This window comes from Sus scrofa, chromosome 10, assembly GCF_054392235.1.
Source record: "Sus scrofa isolate SSC_HxYL_T2T_F1_AM1 chromosome 10, Sscrofa_HxYL_maternal_Yorkshire_Landrace_v2.0, whole genome shotgun sequence".
Taxonomy (NCBI): Eukaryota; Metazoa; Chordata; class Mammalia; order Artiodactyla; family Suidae; genus Sus; species Sus scrofa.
In genome coordinates, this window is record NC_139392.1 from 68,182,441 (window position 1) to 68,196,616 (window position 14,176).

Genomic DNA, 14,176 nt, shown 5'->3' on the forward strand with positions numbered 1-14,176 from the left:
GGGAAAAGGCAGAGAGAAAGGAGAAGGGAGACTGGGCTGATGTCCAGGGTGAAGACACAGGGAACTTTATTCTAATTGCACGTGGAAGCCATTAAGCAGGGCAGTGATGCAACATGACTCATATTTTCCTCTGATGAGAACGTCCATTTGCTCAGGTTTGCCCAGAATGGTCCTTTTTCTTTTTCTTTTTCTTTTCTTAAGGCTGCACCTGCAGCGTATGGAAGTTCTTAGGCTAGGGGTTGAATTGGAGCTGCAGCTGAGGCCTATGCCACAGCCACAGCCACACCAGATCCAAGCCACATCTGCAACCTACACCACAGCTTATGGCAATGCCAGATCCTTAACCTAGTGAGTGAGGCCAGGGATTGAACCTGCATTGTCACGGAGACTATGTCAGGTTCTTAATCTGCTGAGCCACAGTGGGAACTCCAGGATGGTCCTGATGGATGCCTTTTCACTGGTGTAATTCATTATATGCCTCCTTCCACATTTAAGAGTGTCCTGGTTTGAAAGACAAGTCATAAGATTCCTCCCCTGATTCTGGCCACAGTGAGGAGGCTGGGGCACAGCTGTCGTGGAATCTGAGGAGTTCCTTGGAAGCAAATGCAGTGAAGTGGATGTGCCACCCTGGGGTCCTGGACAGGGAGATGGCTGGGGAACTGGAGGGGGGGAGAACTGACACCCCTGGGATGCACTGTAGAGGCAGGGCCAGCAGGACTGACATGGAGCCAGGAAAGAGGAATTAGGGACTCAAGCAATCACGAACCAGTTTTTCTCACCCCCATCTTCCAGTCTCATAAATTCCATCTCTATAAACCCTCTCAATACTGCTGTTTTGCTCCCGTTCTCACATCCATTCCCCCTTGCTCAATTTCTCCATCTCTTGCCTATATTTAAGAGCTCGCCTCTGTTCTCATGGGCACTTGGCATCATCCCCATGAACAGTGATACAACCTCTGGTCCTGCAGCCCCTGTCTAGAGAAGAGCCTACCTCATACCAGTCAGAATGGCCATCGTTACGAAGTCAACAGGGCACTCAGCAATCAGGACTGAAATCTAATATGGGTTGAGGAGGAGGAGACAAGACGGCGGAGTGGAAGGACTTGAGCTCACCTCTTCCCATGAGCACACCAACATCACAGCTAACTGCTGAACAACCACTAACAAAAAAGACTGGAACCTACCAAAAAAGATGTTCTATACCCAAAGATGAAGAAGCCACAACAAGATGGTATGGGGGACACGTTCATGACATAACCAAATCCCATATCCACCAGGTGGGCAACCCACAAACTAGAAAGTGGTGGTATCACAGAGATTCTCTCATAGGAGTGAGAGTTCTGAGCCCACATCAGGCTCCCCAGGCTGGGGGTCTGGTATCAGAAGGAGGAGCCCCCATAACATTTGGCTTTGAAAGCCAGTGAGGGTTTGAATGCAGGGGCTCTGCAGAACTGGGAGAAACAGAGTCTCCACTCTTGGAGAACCTGCATAAGGTTTCACATGCACTGAGAACCAGGGCAAAGCAGTGACTCCATAGGAGCCTGTGCCAGATCTGCCTGTGCATATTGGGGGGGGGGTGTCTCTGGGGAGGCAAGGGTCAGCTATGGCTCACTGTGGGGGCAAGGACACTGGTAGCAGAGGACCCAGGGAATAATCATCAGTGTGAGCTCTGACAGAGGTCACCATTTTGGCACCAAGACCTGGCCCCACCCAACAGTCTGCAGGCTCCGGTGCTAAGAAGCCTCAGGCCAAACACCAGTATGTTGGGAACACAGCCCTACCCAGCAGCAGACAGGCTACCCTGAGTCACTCTGAACCTAGAGCCACCACACCTCTAAATACACCTCCGCTTGCACAAGCTCCCTGAATCAACTTCACCCACCAGGGGGCACTCACCAGTAGCAAGAGGGACTATAATCCTGCAGTCTGGGGAATGGAGGCCAAAAATGCAAAATGGAGCCCAATAGATGCAAAAATTCTCAACAGAATTTTAGCCAACCGAATCCAGCAACATATAAAAAAGTTCATACACCACAACCAAGTGAGCTTCATCCCAAGTTCACAAGGACGGTTCAACATATGCAAATCAATCAATAGCATATACCACATTAACAAAAGAGAAGTCAAAAACCACATGATCATCTCAATAGATGCAGAAAAAGCATTTGACAAAATTGAACATCCATTCATGCTAAAAACTCTTACTAAAGTGGGTATAGAGGGAACACACCTTAACATAATCAAAGCCATTTACAACAAATCCACAGCCGATATAATACTCAGCAGAGAGAAACTGAAAGCCTTCCCACTAAAATCTGGAGCAAGACAAGGATGCCCACTCTCACCACTTTTATTCAACATAGTATTGGAAGTCCTAGCCACAGCAATCTGACAAACAAAAGAAATAAAAGATATCCAAATTGGAAAAGAGGTAAAATTGTCACTGTATTGAGATGACATGATACTATATATAGAAAACCTTAAGGACGCCACACAAAAATTACTTAAACTGATCAATGAATTCAGCAAAATAGCAGGATACAAGATTAACATTCAGAAGTTGGCTGCATTTCTGTATCCTAACAATGGAATATTAGAAAAGGAATATAAAAATACAACACCTTTTAAAAATCGGATGCCAAAAAATTAAATACCTAGGAATCAACCTGACTAAAGAGGTGAAAGACCTATATGCTGATAACTATAAAACATTAATCAAGGAAATTAAAGAGGATTCAAAGAAATGGAAAGATATTCCATGCTCCTGGATTGGAAGAATATTGTTAAAATACCCATACTACCCAAAGCAATCTACAGATTCAGTGCAATTCCTATCAAACTACCCATGCCATTTTTCACAGAACTAGAACAAACAATCCAAAAATTTATATGGAACCATAAAAGACCCAGAATCACCAAAGCAATCCTGAGAAAAAAACCAAGGAGGAGGCATAACTCTCCCAGACTTCAGGCAATATAACAAAGCTACAGTAATTGAGACAATATGGTACTAGTACAAAAACAGACATACAGACCAATGCAACAGAATAGAGAACCCAGAAATAAACCCAGACACCTATAGTCAATTAATCTTCAACAAAGGAGGCAAGAACATAAAATGGGAAAAAGACAGTATTTTCAGCAAGTGGTGCTGGGAAAACTGGACAGCTGCATGTAAATATGAAACTAGAACAGACCCTAATGCCATGCACAAAAATAAACTCAAAATGGCTTAAAGATTTAAACATAAGATACCATCAAACTCCTAGAAGAGAACATAGGCAAAACATTCTCTGATATCAACCATATAAATATTTTCTCAGGTCAGTCTCCCAAGGCAACAGAAATAAAAACAAAAATAAACCAATAGGACCTAAGCAAACTGACAAGCTTTTGCACAGCAAAGGAAACCATAAAAAAAAAAAAAAGACGGAGTTCCCGTCGTGGCGCAGTGGTTAACGAATCCGACTAAGAACCATGAGGTTGCGGGTTCGGTCCCTGCCCTTGCTCAGTGGGTTAACGATCCGGCGTTGCCGTGAGCTGTGGTGTAGGTTGCAGACGCGGCTCGGATCCCGCGTTGCTGTGGCTCTGGCGTAGGCCGGTGGCTACAGCTCCGATTGGACCCCTAGCCTGGGAACCTCCATATGCCGCGGGAGCGGCCCAAGAAATAGCAACAATAACAACAACAACAACAAAAAAAGACAAAAGACAAAAAAAAAAAAAAAAAAAAAAGATAACTTACAGAACGGGAGAAAATAGTTTCAAACAATGCAACTGACAAGGGCTTAATTTCTAAAACATACAAACCACTTAAACAACTCAACAGCAAAAAAACCAACAACCCAATTGAAAAATAGGCAGAAGACCTGAATAGACATTTCTCAAATGAAGATGTACATATGGCCAACAGGCACATGAGAAAATGCTCTACATCACTAATTATTAGAGAAATGCAAAGAAAAACTACAATGACATACCACTTCACACCAGGCAGAATGGCCATCACTAACAAGTCAACAAATAACAAATGCTGGAGAGGGTGTTGAGAAATGGGCACCCTCCTTCATTGCTGGTGGGAATGTAAATTGGTACAACCATTATGAAGAACAGTATGGAAGTTCCTCAGAAAACTAAATACAGAACCACCATATGACCCCTCAATCCCACTCCTGGGCATATATCCAGGTAAAACTTTCACTGAAAAAGATACATGCACCTCTATGTTCATTGCAGCACCATTCACTATAGCCAGGACATGGAAACAACCTAAACGTCCTTTGACAGATGAGTGGATTAAGAAGATGTATCTACATACACATATATACACAATGGAATACTACTCAGCCATTAAAAAGAACAAAATAAGGTAATCTGCAGCAACATGGATGGAACTAGAGACTCTCATACTAAATGAAGAAGTCAGAAAGAGAAAGACAAACACCATATGATATCACTCATATCTGGACTCTAACATATGCACAAACAAAACTACCTACAGAAAAGAAACAAACTGATGGACTTGGAGAAGAGACTTGTGGTTGCCAAAGGGGAGGAGAAGGGGGAGAGTGGAATGGACTGGTAGTTTGGGGTTAGTAGATGCAAACTATTGCATTTGGAGGGGATAAGCAATGAGGTCCGCTGTAAAGCACAGGGACCTATATTTGGTCACTTACGATGGAACATGATGGAGGATGATGTGAGAAAAAGAATGTATATACAAGTATGACTGGGTCACTTTGCCGTACAGCAGATATTGACAGAATATTGTAAATCAACTAAAATAGAAAAAATAGGAGTTCCCGTCGTGGCTCAGTGGTTAACGAACCCAACTAGGAATGATGAGGTTGCAGGTTCAATCCCTGGCCTCATTCAGTAGGTTAAGGACCCAGTGTTGCTGTGAGCTGTGGTGTAGGTTGCAGATGTAGCTCAGATCCTGTGTTGCTGTGGCTGTGGCATAGGCCGGTGGCCACAGCTCCAATTAAACCCCTAGCCTGGGAACTTCCATATGCCTCGGGTGCAGCCCATATGTCCCAGGAGTGAGACCCTTTCACTGAAGTCTGGCCACTAACTAGCTGTGTGCTTTGGGCTGATCTTCTCTGTTGATTTGCATCTCTTATCTGCAAAGCAAAGGCAGTGAGAGGACCTGACTAGGATGCTGGGAAGATCCCACGAGATAAAGCAGGTAAGATGCTTAGCGGTGTCTGGTGGGTGGGACACGCTTCCGTGGATGTTGTCTTTATCAGCCACGTGACTGATGGAGCCGGAGCCACAGAAGAAGTCATGACTACAGATGCTAATTTGCTTTGATCATTTTATTACATCTTTTTACATTTTTAATGGGAACAGTCAGACTGCAGAGGGAAAGGGCCCTGCGAGAGGAGTATAAAAGGCCACAGCTCCTCCAAGAGACATTTACCAGAACCCTGATCCAGTCATTCCGTGTCTGGAGAATCTAGATTATGGAAAATCACAGAAATACAGAAAGAGCTTACTCCAAAAATGGTACCCCCAGAATTATTAATAAGAGCAGAAAACTGGAATTGCACAACTATGATACGAGGAAACATTTAAGAAAATTTGGCATGATAGCAAAGCCTATGTAGTTATGAGAACCTTATTTACAAAGATCTCTGAATGACTGGGGGCAATGTTGAAAATGTTAAGTGAGAAAAGTAGGTTACGTGAAGTGTTATGTAAATGAATGCAATTATGTAAAAAGCATGTGCGTGAAGAAGAGTGTATAATATAGCAAAGTGTTAATACTGGGTTACCGCCAAAGTGATGAGATAATGGACAGTTTTGATTTTCCTTTTGCAAGAGTTTCTAAAAGGAGAATGTACTCTTTTTCTAATCAGAAGGAAAAATCACACTATTTGAAAAGACGCCTGCTGATTGCCAAGGCAGTGCCCACGGCCACTCACAGTGACGCCCCAGACATGGCTCCTGAGCTATGTGGCTGTTTGAAGCCATCCAGCTCCTGATTTGCCTCTTTGGACCTCAGTGGTCTCACCTGAGAAATGGGGACACTCATCTTCACCTGTCAAAAGGCAAGGTGCCAAGTCAGGTGTGTCCTGCCAGGCTTTTTCCACCCTGTTGGTTGGGCAGGAGTGCCTTGGTGAGACTTCTTTTCTCAGAGGAGGACATATGAGGATAGAACCAGGCTGACCAGGAAGACAAGGAGGGCAGTGGCTGCGTGCTTCTGCATGTCCCTGGGCTGTGTCAGGTGACAGCGGGGGACTCAGGGCTGCAGCTGCCCAGAGCCAGAGTCAAGCCTCTGGGAGGGATTTTTAGGAAGAGGAGGGAGACTCAGGCCCTGCCACCCTCCTGTACCCAAGGCCCCTGTGCTGTGGTCCTCTGCCTTTAAAATGAGGTGCACAGGACTCCCCCACCAAGCAGAATTGCATGTCCTTCCCTGGCCCCCTGGAACCAGAGGAAGACACATCTTCTGTTTTGAAAACTCCACCTGTGGACTCAGAGGCTGGAATGGGAAACAAGGAGCTGGCTTTGAACCTGGCGGGCAGACAGGCGGTCCTTAGCAGACACCCACAGGTGGCTTCTACCTGGAACCAGCAGCACAGGCACTAACTTTCCATCATGGTATCCCATCCAAGGCTGATCTGGAGGAATGTTCTTCCCAAGCTGCCAGGTGGCCTGGAACAAGCCAGGAGTCCACCTGCCTGCCAGGTGCAGATAGCTTGCTGAGATGGGCCGAGTTGGTACGTGTGGATCCACTGGTCTCAGGGCAGATCCACGCCCACTCCTGACTGGCTCTGTGACTGGGAGAATTACCCAATAGCTTTATAACTGGTTTTCCCATTTATAAAATAAGAATCAGGAGTTTCCACTGTGGCTCAGCAGTAATGAACCAGAGTAGTGTCCATGAGGATGTGCGTTCAATCCCTGGCCTCACTCAGTGGGTTAAGGATCCAGTGTTGCTGCGAGCTATGGTGTAGGTCACAGACAAGGCTCAGATCTGGTGTGGCTGTGGCATAGGCTGGCAGCTGCAGCTCCAATTCAACCCCTAGCCTGGGAACTTACATATGCTGCAAATGTGGCCCTAAAAAGCAATTAAATAAATAAATAAATAACAAATAATATAAAATAAGAATCAGGCTAGGATTAAATGAGATAATACACACAATGTGCTCCCCACCCCGCTCCAGGCCTGGCACACAGCAAGAATTTAAGAAGGAGCCATAGATTCTGGATTCTTGCTATGGCTCTCCAGAAAATAGTTAAACAGCTAAGCAGTAGGTGACTCAAATGTGAAAACGACTGGGAGGCAGTGATGCTATTTATAATGGTGACGGGTTGGAAGCAGCCCAAGTGCCCAGTGACCCAGTGATGACTAAGCAAACCTGAACTGCTGCGACCTGACAGCCTGCGACACGGAGGTGGCAGGCATGGAGGGCATGTCCTTACATGGAAATGGGCCTCTGAAGTAAGCGTTTCCAGGAGGGAAGCCGTTGGCCAAGATGGGCAAAGAGACGTTCAAGCCACCCTCGAAGTCCAGAAGGACTCGGGGTGGGGGTGGAAGCAGTTTAAAGTGTGATGCTCGTCAGGTATTTTTCCCCCCCAATAAGTTGCTTAAGTACCTGGTGTTTAAAACAGATGATGGGGCAACTGGGAAGATTTGAGGGATTCAGGGAGGGAGGGAAGTGTAGGGTAGAGGCTGCAGAAGACGTGGTGGAGAGGATGGCATTTTAGGCAGAGCTGCCCCCCTAAGGGCACAACTTGGGATCCCCTCCCCCACCAATCTCTTTGGCCAAAGTGAGTTAAGTGCTATGAGGGGCAGTGGGAGAAGTGGGTGTGGGGCAGCACAGGCAAAGAAGACATACAGATGGCCAAAAAGCACATGAAAAGATGCTCATCATTGCCAATTTTTAGAGAAAGGTAAATCAAAACTACAAGGTACCACCTCACACCAGCCACAATGGCCATCATCAAAAATGCTACAAACAATGAGTTCCCCATCACAGCTTAGCAGTTAATGAACCCAACTAGCATCCATGAGGACACAGGTTCGATCCCTGGCCTCTCTCAGTGGGTTCAGGGATCTGGCATTGCCGTGAGCTGTGGTGTAGGTCGCAGATGCAGCTTGGATCCCACAGTTGCTATGGCTGTGGCACAGGCCGGTGGCTATAGCTCCAATTGGACCCCTAGCCTGGAAATCTCCATATGCCGTGGGTGGGGGCCTAAACAACAACAACAACAACAAAATATATATATATATATCTACAAACAAGAAATGCTGGAGAGAACGTGGAGAAAGTAGAACCCTCCTATGCTGTTGGTGGGACTGTAAGTTGGTACAACCACTATGGAAAACAGTATGGAGCTTCCTTAAAAAACTAAATATACAATAACCATATGATCCAGCAATTCCACTCCTGGGCATATATCCAGACAAAACTACAATCTGAAAAGATACATGCACCCAATATTCATTGCAGAACTATTTACAATAGCTAAGACACGGAAGCAACTAAATGTCCATCAGCAGAGAACTGGATAAAGAAGATGTGGTACATATATATACAATGGAATACTATTTAGCCATAAAAAAGCATGAAGTAATGCCATTTGCAGCAACATGGCTGGACCAAGAGATTATCATACTAAGTGAAGTAAGTCAGACAAAGACAAGCCTCATATGATATCACTTATATGTGGAATCTAAAAAAATTATACAAGTGAACTTATTTACAAAACAGAAACAGACTCACAGACTTAAAGTTATCAAAGGGGAAAGGGGGTAGGGAAGGATAAACTGGGAGTTTGGGATTAGCAGATACAAACTCCTATAAATAAAACAGATAAACAAGGACCTACTGTATAGCATAAGTAACTATATTCAATATTTTGTAATAACCTATAATGGAAAGAATCTGAAAAAGACTATGTCTACATACATATAACCGAATCACTGGCTGTACACCTGAAACTAATACAACACTGTAAATCAACCACACTTCAAAAAATGAAATCAGGAGTTCATGTCATAGCGCAGAGGAAACGAATCCAATTAGGAACCATGAAGTTGCAGGTTCGATCCCTGCCCTTGCTCAGTGGGTTAAGGATCTGGCATTGCTGTGAGCTGTGGTGTAGGTCACAGACAAGCTCGGATCTGATATTGCTATGGCTGTGGTGTAGACCTGTAGCCTGAGAACTTCCATGTGCCATGGGAGCAGCCCTAAAAAGCAAAAACAACAACAACCCCCCCCACACAAAAACCAAACAAACAAAAAAAAAACAAAATCAGAAGAGCCAGGTCCATATTTCCCTTGAAGCCAGGCTCACTAGGCATTTTGGCGAGTCCTAGCAAGTCAGAATCCTTCTGAATTTCTTTTTTTTCTAAAACCTGAATTCCTAATTCATCAATATTGCTTGTTCATTAAGAGAGCCTAGATTATGTGCATGTTATGCTATTATTCCAAGTCTTCAAAGGACAATATATTACTTTTAATCCTATTTCGAACAGTCTTTTTTTTTTTTTTTTTTGCTTTTCAGGGCCGCATCTGAGGCATAAGGAAGTTCCCAGGCTAGGGGATGAATCAGAGCTGCAGCTGCCACAGCCACAGCAATGGCAGATCTGAGCCGCTCCTGCGACCTACAACGAAGCTCACAGCAACGCTGGATCCATAAATCCTTAACCCACTGAGCAAGGCCAGGGATCGAACCTCCATCGTCATGGATGCTAGTTGGGTTCATAACCCACCGAGCCACAGCGGGAACTGCTGAACACAGTCTTTAAAGAGGAATTCCAGCTCCTTCTTGTTCCCCTAAAGATGCCAGCAGGACTCCAGCCTCTCTCAGAGCTCATCACACTAGGCAGCCACCCCGCCATCAACAGAACTGCCAAGGAGAGGAAAATATGAGAGACAATAAACATTCACAAAGATTACAAGCCCTGTGTTGCAATGTCTTCTCTGGTCTCCTCCCCAGGTTCCCCAGCCCCCGCCCCTAAGCATTTCTCTGTTGGGCTTCTCCTCAAAGGATCTCGGACGCCACCTCAAACCCAAATTGTCCAGAAGCAAGCTTCTGTTTCGTCCCATCCCTGGCTCCACCCCCTTCCCCTCCTCCCCCCTCCCCCCAGTATCAGTGAATGGCATCGACCTCCATCTTTGAAGTGACACAGCGAGAAGATTGTCATCCTTAGCATCTCCTTTATTCTCACCCCCCAAACCACCGATCATCACCCAGCACCAACCCCTTCCCCTCCTAAGTGTCTCTAAACCTACCCACTGCTCTCCACCTCCATGGCAACCCCCTTGGTCCAGGCTGCCTTTATCTCCTGCCTGGACGACTGTGGTGGCTGCCTCTTTGGATCTGCCCCCAGCCTCCGCCCCAGCATCTCTAATGATCTTTCTGGAATGCATGTCTGATCCCAGACTCCCAGTCTAAAGCCCTCCAGGGGCTCCCACTGCTCTTAAGATAAAAATCCATTTTCTTTTCTGTCCACACTCACAGCAAGAGGAAGTTCCCAGGCCAGGGATCGAACCCATGTTACAGCAGTGGCAATGGCAGATCCTTAACCTATTGAGCCACCAGGGAACTCCTAAAACCAAATTTTTTTGGCCACACCCACAGAATATGCAAGTGCCTGGGCTAGGGATTAAATCTGACCCACAGCTGTGACCTACATCACAGATGCTGCAATGCAGGATCCTTAATCCACTATGCTTGACCGGGGATGGAACTCACACTATCACAGAGACAGTGTTGGCTCCTTAACCTGCCGAGACACTAGGTAACTCCTAAAACCCAATTTTCTTTTTTTGGGGGGTGGGATCGCACCTACAACATAAGGAAGTTTCTGAGTCAGGGATCGAATCTGAGCTGCAGCTGTGACCTACACCACAGCTGCAGCAACATGGGATCCTTAATCCACTGTGCCAAAGTGGGAACTCCTAAAACCCAATTTTCTAACAAGTGTCTCAGGTCCCTATTCAGGTGCCTTTGTTCTGCACTCTACCCACCCCAGCTTCCGTGTCTCCTCCCAGGCCAAGCGGCTCTCAGACTGGCCTTTGCCCACGCGGTCCCTGCATCCAGCATGGTCAGGTGCCAGCATGACCACCCCTTCATCCAGCTACCCCTGCGTGGCCTTGGGGTGTCTGCTCAAGCATCCTTTCATTGAAAACCTGCCCAGGCTGCTCAGTCAGGGTGGGCCCTTGGTAACAAATTCCCCTTAAGTCTTTCTCTTCTCCTTCTTCAGAATATGCAGCTCTGTTTCCAATGACGTATTAGTCATGCGATTTGCTGGACTGATTTCTCTGCTTACCGGATCCTAGCCCCTTAACACAGTACCTAAGTAGGTTCTTAACCAATATTGATCAAATGAATGAATGAGTTGAAACACGGAGCATCTTTGATATTCCAAGATTGATGGCCTCACAAAATAGTCCAAGGCCATAATGCCACGTATCCCACGTATCCACAGGGATCAGTAATTATCAGGATGGGGTCATGGGAAGCCAGAAGTAACAAATAGGAAAGCCATCATACCCACTCCCTGCCCACACATTCCTTCCAAGGGATTCTTTGGGGGAAATGAACGTGCTTCAGTGGTGGGTCAATCCCATACCATCGCGGTTTTCCTTGCTCCAGTGCCAACAGCACTTCTGCTGAGATACACTGAAGGGAATCTGGGTGAAGGGGGTCATGATATCCCCTAAACAACCCCGCCTGCTCCCGATATTCTAAGGAACTGAACACCAATACCATAAAAAGAGGAAAGGGCTGCCCATTAAGGTGCAGAGAACAAAGCAGGGAAGCCAACAGCTGTCTCTGGGTTTACCCATCCTGGTGCTGAAACGAAGCCGGACCCCCGACAGTCTGCACTACGGCTGGTACACATGCACATGACGCCTGGGTGAACTCTGGCTGGCTCGCACGCACATACACACACACACACACAGAGCAGATGAATGAACACTGGCTGGCATGCATGCACAGGCGCATGCGCACACTCATGTAACACGTGGATGAACATCAGCCCACACTTAAGCCCAGGCGCATGCGCACATGCACATAACGCATGGATGAACTCAGGGTGGCACACGTGCACACAGGTGGACAGATTGTGGCTGACAAAGGGGGGGGTGACACCAGATAAGGCCGGTCGTACACAAGGCCGGTCACCCGCACCCTCTGTGCCGTGGCTCCGTCTGAGGAAACGTGGAGGCTCAGGGATGGTCCCGCTGCGCCTGCGTGATGCTGGCGGAGTTCCGCCCACCCCTCCAGCTCTCGAGCGGGGGCTCCTCTCTTACTGGAACAAGACCCCCTTCTGAGTGGTGAGGACACAACCAGTATCGGACAAACAACTTACTGCCACCAGGATCCCAAGCTATTTTATGGGGCTAAGTGGATCATTTGTTTTCCAACTTAGGATGAATTCCATAATAAACAAAACGCCTCCGATCCAGTTGTGAAAACTTTCCAAATGAGGTAGTCATAAATGTTCTTGAGAAAACCCCCTGTGCTCAGCTGGCCCTTGCTCCCCCGCCCCTTCCCCACTTCTCCAGATCATCTGATCATACATGGAACTGCTGAGAAGTTCCCTGACCCCTGCCTTCGTGACTAACAACTTTGTAGTGTAATTATATCAGAGACAGAATAGAGTATATCGTACAAATCCTTACACTCCTGGTAAGAATTCTGCTAACAACTGGCTAACATTCTTCAACAATCACAGTTTTTCTTTCTCTGATAACAAATGTTATGCATGCTTATTCTAGAAGATTCAGACAAATGTCAAGAAAAACCAACACTCCCTCACTCTCACCTACAGAGATAACCACTGTTCAGGTTTTAGTGATCTTTTTCCCCCCAGCTTATATAATATATTCTTCTTCCTTCCCTTTTTACCACTTTGCCTGCAGCATATGGAGGTTCCCAGGCTAGGGGTTGAATCAGAGCTGTAGCGGTCAGCCTCTGCCGCAGCCACAGCAATGTGGGATCTGAGCCGCCAACTGCAATTTATGCCACAGCTCATGGCAACATCAGATCCTGAACCCACTGAGTGAGGCCAGGGATCGAACCTGCATCCTCACAGAGACTATGTTGGGTCCTTTACCCACTGAGCCACAATGAGAACTCCAATAAATCTTTTTTTTTTATATGAAACTGAGGTTATACAACATATGCTTTTTCAGTGGCTCTTTGCATCAAACAATGTATCAACCACGTGCTCCCTGACATAATTTCCAGGGCTGTTTAACATCAGGTTGCACGGATGCCCCAACACATTTAAGCAACCCCCTGCTACGCTAGACATTTGAGAGCATAAGGGATGCTGTGCTCAGCCAACCTCCAAGGAAGCTCTTCCTGAGGACAAATTCCTGGAAGTGAAATGGCTGGGTCAGAGGACACAGGTTTTAATACTTATGGCCAAACTGTCTTTCCCAAGTTTCCTAGCAGTGTATGTACCTTCCCAGGCAGCGTGGACAAGTGTCCATTTCCCCAGACACTTACCATACATGAGTGCTGGTTTCTTCTTGGTTCTTACGTTTTCCGTGCCATGAGCCATGTTGAACCCAATGAGATTCATCTTCCGAATCCATCACCATCCTGGGGAGCCTACGTGACACACAAAAGACAGCGCTTCTGAAATGACCAAGGACATGCAGGGCAGGTTTAAATGTGAACTGAAGGATGAATTAGGGTTTGCAAACTAAATAATGACACCAGGCTATATTGCTGACACAGCAGGGACGACAGCTTTGAGTGCAGCCCTGCCCATGTATTTATTTATCATTTATTTATTTTCCTTTTAGGGCTACACCTGCGGCACATGGATGTACCTGGGCTCGGAGTCGAGTCAGAGCTGCAGCTGCTGGCCTACACCACAGCCATGGCAATGCTGGATCTGAGCCGCATCTGCGACCTACAACGCAGCTTGTGGCAAAGCCGGACCCTTAACACAGTGAGCGAGGCCAAGGATCAAACATGCATCCTCATGGACACGAGTCGGGCTCTTAGCCAGCTAAGCCACAGTGGGAACTGCCCATGTGTTTAAAATAACCTATGTATTCCATTTAGAATGGATAAGCAATGAGGTCCTACTGTACCACAAACTATGTCCAGTCTTTTGGGGTAGACCATGGCGGAAGATAAGAAAAAGAATGTATACATATGTAGGACTGGGTCACTTTGTTGTATAGCAGAAATTGACACG

The 14,176-nt window shown here is 46.4% G+C and overlaps 1 long non-coding RNA gene across 2 annotated transcripts in view; it reads right to left on the reverse strand.

The window, feature by feature from the left end:
- The window catches only part of LOC146399487 (uncharacterized), a 49,989-nt gene that overhangs the window by 28,257 nt on the left and 7,556 nt on the right, over nucleotides 1–14,176 (reverse strand). For both annotated transcript variants that reach the window (XR_014817857.1, XR_014817858.1), the window contains one exon: nucleotides 13,474–13,578. This is a non-coding gene — a long non-coding RNA (uncharacterized LOC146399487). The remainder of the gene's footprint in view (nucleotides 1–13,473; nucleotides 13,579–14,176) is intronic.